This window comes from Nyctereutes procyonoides, unplaced genomic scaffold (assembly GCF_905146905.1).
Source record: "Nyctereutes procyonoides isolate TBG_1078 unplaced genomic scaffold, NYPRO_anot_genome, whole genome shotgun sequence".
NCBI lineage: Eukaryota > Metazoa > Chordata > Mammalia > Carnivora > Canidae > Nyctereutes > Nyctereutes procyonoides.
This window is the reverse complement of record NW_026575126.1, coordinates 11,260,296-11,266,329: the sequence shown is the minus strand read 5'-3', so window position 1 is coordinate 11,266,329 and position 6,034 is coordinate 11,260,296. Positions and strand designations below refer to the sequence as shown.

General features: G+C 37.8%; 1 pseudogene; it reads right to left on the bottom strand.

Moving 5' to 3' along the window:
• Positions 1–5,162: 5,162 nt before the first annotated feature.
• LOC129519193 (rRNA-processing protein FCF1 homolog) lies at positions 5,163–5,753 on the bottom strand (annotated as a pseudogene).
• Positions 5,754–6,034: the final 281 nt, after the last annotated feature.

The following is a 6,034-nucleotide window of genomic DNA, read 5'->3' as shown; positions in this document are numbered from 1 at the left end:
GCCCATCCTTGGACAAATGCTCTGTGCACATTGAAGAAAAACATTTCTTAAAAGTTAAATTTGAGTATATTTATACCTGTGCCGAACTGCAGCTTTAAGTGTGTTCCTGGGCTATTGTTGACATTCAATTATTGTGTGGAAAGATTGCGGCCTCCAGGTCTTTGCCATAATATTCCAATTATAATTTACATAGTGCTTCCAGTGATTGGCAAGAAGGAGACTGCAGTGTTATTCACATGTAGAATTTCGGTCCCCGATGAGTAAGCTATTATGTATAAAGGAAACATTTTAAGCAAATTGATTTTCTATGTCGAGCCTCAGCCCAAAAGGACTTCTCCGTACCAAAATCAAGATCAATAGTTCTAAGCAAAGCTAAATTGAATCATGTCACCGCTTCAATTTTATAACAGTTCTAATGTAAGATAAATAATAGACCTGGTTTGGAATCTTTCTTGTTGGAAGTCCTAATTTCAATAACAATCAGTGCGTATTTCCTCACGCCACTTGCTCTTGACACCCGAACCGTTAGTAGAATGTACAGTAGAGGAGGCCGGTCTTGTGTGTGACAACCAAGAACAGCATGCCTGACATGACTTGTCATCTATTTAACCAAAACACTGGTAAAACTCAGCTCGATCGCAATTAACCTCTGGATTCATGGACGTCATGTGAAAGAAGGAAAATGAAGAGAGCAAATTCTTGCTACCACAGGGAAGTTGAGGTTAATATTTGGGTAGCTTTATGTTTGTGCATTAAATTACGACTAATGATAATGTTTTGAAAGTAGGAGGTGTGGCATCTCCAAGGAGAAAGGATTATTTGGGTTTAGATAACTATTCTGACAATTCAAGCTGAAAAGGCACACGTGTTCCAATAACAGAAATATTGAGGGGAGAGATAAACTGAAGCAAATAATTAACTGCAAGAAGGAAAGGGAGGTGGCATTTGTTGGGTTCCCTCTGTGTGCAGGCAGCGTGCATCGTATTCTGCACATTGACCAAACCAATAAAACAAGTATTTTTAAACTCCTACTGTGATAGGAGTCAGATATATACTGTTGGACAAGAAAGGTATAGTGCATGTCCTCGTAGAGCTGGCAATAACCTTGCAATGGGTGTCTACGTAGCCCCAATTCGTGATTTAAGAGAACAAGAGCTCAGAGAAGTGAAATAATTTGTTCAAAGTCACACTTTCAGAAGTGGCAAGGGCAGGATCCAAACCCAAGTCTGTCTGTCTTCAAAGCCTGACATACAGTCCACGAACAAGGTCCCACGAATGGTATTTGCTCATGTGTACAATAACACAATGTGCCGGCAACTCTTCATTTTGCAAATTTCCAGGCCCCAGGATTTCTTTGGGATAAAAAGAAGAGAGAGAGAGAGAGAGAGAGAGAGAAAAGAAAGAGAAAGAAGAGAAAGAGAAAGAAAAGAGAGAGAAAGAAAAGAGAAAGGAGAAAGAGAGAGAGAAAGAAAAGAAAGAGAAAGGAAAGAAACAAAGAAAAAGAAAGAAAGAAAGAAAGAAAGAAAGAAAGAAAGAAAGAAAGAAAGAAAGAAAGAAGAAAGAAAAAGAAAGAAAGAGCAAACAGTTCATTTTTCAAATCTTGGCAGGTGCTTATGTCTGGGCCCGAGTACATTTCATTACATTTCACTATCACACATAAAAGCTTTTTTTAAACTGTAATTTGCACATATTTTTTAAAATTAATTTAATAAAATATTCACTGAAAACAAAGATTAATTACTCCAGGTTTGTCAGCCAACACAACCGAGTGATGACTGTGGTTTTCTTTTTTGAAACAGTTGTTACTTAGACACAAATTATGATGCATTTTTGGAAGCAGATAATTCCTAAATTCGTATTAACTGCTTCATAAATCATAGGCCAACTGAAAAATTAATGAAAACATGCTAACGTGTAGGTGTGCGTACAAGGAGGCAAATGTGAGGCTAAAAACGAATACAACTCTCGAGTCTTTTATCGCTTCAGAAATGAGTTAACCCCACCCTTGATCTCATTAGGAGATACATTTTCGGTAAGAAATTTCTGAAATATTTAGTATTTTTGTTCAGGGGAAGTGTTCTAATTATCTCCTTTTTAAGAAGCCAGTTTGAAAATATTTAAGCATGTAGAAATGCTTGAAATATTTGGTATTTTTTTAGTCATGGAAAATTGTTATCATTAACTCTTCCTTTTTGAAAATCACTTTGTGGAAAAAAAAAACTGAAGCATGTAGACTATGTTGAGTTTATGTTTGGGAAATGAGTGTGTGAGGGATATTTGAGTGACACCATCTATATGTGCCCCCTGAGCATATCAACTGCAACGTTCCCCCTGCAGCACTTGCTCCTGATAACTATATTATACAATTATTCTTTGGCTTTTGCTATGGACCAAGCACAGGTTCCTGTATCTGGGGCATTATTTCAGGTACTTAGTGAATAAAATAGGAAATAAAAAATAGCAAGCCCTGCCTTCCTGATACTTATATCCTCTCTTTTTGCCAGGTTTCTGCAAATATATCCTTTCCTACTTAATCTCAATTACTCCCCTTCCTTGCAATACCCCTTCAATGCTAACGTTCTTGGAGGCTTTAATAACAGCCTCTCTCCACACATGATTTTTCCCACATAACATTCACCCATCTTCCATAGTTTTGCTCCGAAATTGCTGCCCTCTTACCCTGACCTCTCCTGCACTCTAGGTCCATGTGTCCAGGTGCTTACACAAGTCCAACTGGAAACCTCTTAGTCACTTCACACACCCAGTGTGTCCTAAATTAGACCACTATGACCCTTCACTTCCCTTCCTAGGAAACCTTTACCTAGTGCCCCTTTTATTCCCTCATAACATCATCACCAACCAAGAAGTCACCCAATATAAATGTCTATAGTCCGAGTGATTAATAGCTCAGATTTCTAGACTCTGGCGGCCTGTGTTTCTCTTCCAACTTTGCCAATAATTAGCTTAGCAATATTGGCAACTGACTTAACCTATTGTAACCATAATTTGCTTATCTGTAACTTGAGGATTAAGGGTGCTAGAAAGATTGACAGAGGTGATGTGATTAAGAGTTCAGCACCTGGGAGATATACATAAAAAGTAGCTTTTGGTATTGGTTTTCCTTCTATTATCATATTTTTATAGCTATCACTACAAAGTCATTTCAAAGTGTGCTCAGCAAAGTCCTTGGGTGTTGCAAAGCCTTGGGGGGCTTCTTCTGGCTTTGAGTGGGCCTGAGCACCAGTGCTTCCAGTTGCCCTCCAAAGTAATTTCAACCAAGCGCCTCTGATGTCAGGCGATTTATTTAATAGAGTTGAGTTTTGAATTTTGATTAAAATGGATTCTACTCTTCAACACAATTTTACAAATCAATGGTGTACTCTTAGCGATGTTCCTTTGTTTTTCTCTTCAAATCTACTTTTTCAAATACTATACTTGAAGAGCCAGACTTCCCACTTGGCACTGAATTTTTCCTTAGCTCCTTCCTTGAAGTGTGTGCATTTGGCTCAGAACCACTATCCTGCAGGATGAATTCTCCCGAGAAAAATTCTACTTTTTGTGAAAGGTAGACATGCCATGGAATGTAAAGGGGGCGACATTGCTGGCTCGCCCTGATACTGCTCTAGTTAGATCAAGTTAGAGCTGTGCCATTAATTCAAAGGAACCTCCTTTCATCTTTAGTGCATTGCACACGTTTGTGAAGCTACTGGTCTCCAACTGCAAAGCATGCTCTCCCCATCTCGTCCCCTCAAAAAACTGTGTGAAGAATGAGCCAAGAATCATTATTAGCTTTTTGACATATCAGTTTCTAATGAATGTATTATTTATTTTGAAATACCAGTGGCATGCCTATTAAAGGGAAACCTCCACCATTGTTTCTGGCATGCTATGATACCTTGCAGTGCAAAAATAATGTATACAGAGCCAAAATTTCCATGCTGCTTTGAATGTAAATTCATAGATAGGTTTAATAGTTAAATGAGTTCTAGGTAGTGAGAAACTGATGTTTATATATACATTAATTATAAATGTCAGTCAAAATACAGATGAATGAAATTAAACTTTCCTTTTTTTCTATTACTAAACATAATTTGTAACTTGAGCCCCTATTTCTGACTCACTCAAGTATCCCCTAAGTAAACTCAAATTAGTGTTAGTCACTTCTGGTTTTTACTAAAACAAAGGATGTCCCTCTCTCACTTATCCTCAGAATACATCTAAATTAGAAGGTTTATGGAATCCCCATGAACTGGATGGTGTGAAGACAATGAAAATGCAGGCACCTTCATGACGATGAGCAACCTTTGACCTCTTCTAGACTCTGCGGAGATGTAAATCATGATGTTAGGTCTTTAATCATTGGTCTCATTTTCTATGGCATCAACTACTTCTATCCACAGCTGACACTGGCCATCGCTTCTGTGATTCATGCCACATACAGCGATAGTGTTCCCCCAGTCACCAAAAAGGGACCTTGTCTTATCTGGTACCCCTCTCTCAGCTACTTTGATCTCATCAGCCTCTCTAGAAGGCCTAGAAAATATTCGGAAAGATTATCAGTGTTTTTCTGGAATGATGGAAGACTTGGGGATCTATTTCAGGTCTTCTTTTCCTAGGCACATCTCCTCCCATTTTCTGCTTTTTGATGAGGGCTCATGTTGGTACAGGGACCTTCTTCTCTCTATTTCTTTCTCCTTGACTTTCTGGTGACCTGCTCTTATTACTCCTCAGGTTCAGAGGATTGGGCTTATTCCCCTCTAGCCCATGACACATTATCATCATTGGTCCTTACAAAACATTTCTGTGTATACTTGATTTTTCTCTGTTATCTCAGATCCACATTTCTGTGAATAGTATTTGATATGTATCCTCATATATGTATCTATCCTGGCAACACATGTACTGTATTCTTGTGTATGTGTGTTTTTTTGTTTTTTGTTTTTTTACAAGCAATCATCTGATTTATAGAAAGATGCAACAATACTTAAAATGATACAAAATACTGATTTCAAAACATCAAAAAATGAGTATATTTAACCATACTCAGCTCATAACAGAGCAAATGGGTAAGAAGAATAATTCATACTATAGCATATTGCTAATATGAACTGGCAACAGAAAAAGTTGGTAGAAGAAGGCAGAAAAACTATATCTTTTAAGAATTAGAACCGAGGAGCTCCATAATCATCTGGCATCCGCTCAATGTTGTACCTATGGTTAGAAATGCACATGATGGGAACTCCAGGGATCTTCTGGATCCTTCGTTTAAGGTCCCGGTCAACTGTGGCCACAATGTAACATTTGTGCTGAGTTACTCTCTGTACTAAGCAGTCATCTGCGTAGGTTCCTTTGTGTGTTTATGGCAATCGTTCAAATCTTGGATCCTTGGCAATCCTTAGAGCCACTTGATACTTTTGCCCCAGTTTCTCAGTTTCAGCCATTACACAGTCAGTTATACAAGGGGTACACTTGGCATACAGACAGTCCATCATTGACTGTACTAAGTCAAGTTTGGCTTTAATGGAGAAGTTGATAAAGTTGGTATCAACCAGGATGTGGTAAGGTGGGCCCAGCTGCGTGTTATATTGGAAGAATAAGCAGGAAGGATGTTGGGAGACTTCTCTTTCCTTGAGTGCACTGAGATCTTTCTTTTCTTTCTTTTTAGGTTTTAATCTATCCTTCTCTTTAAGCATCTGATCTCGGAGACTAAGCATTCGCTTCATGGTCGCATACTTTCTTGCTTTCTTTTGCTTCCCCACGTTCACGCCGCACTCTTGTCTCTCATGTATGTGTTTTAAATTTTTATAAATAGCATTATGATATAAATCTCACCATATATATGATTATATATATGGATATATATACATATACACATAAACTTTAAGTTTTAAAGTATATTCATGTTGCTGTAGGAAGATACAGTATATTTTGTTTGTTTCTACCTACTTCATAATTTATATCTACCACATTTTAGTAGGTTGAACAGTATGAGACTGATATTTTCTTATAGTAAAAATGGTCAAATATTAGCAAT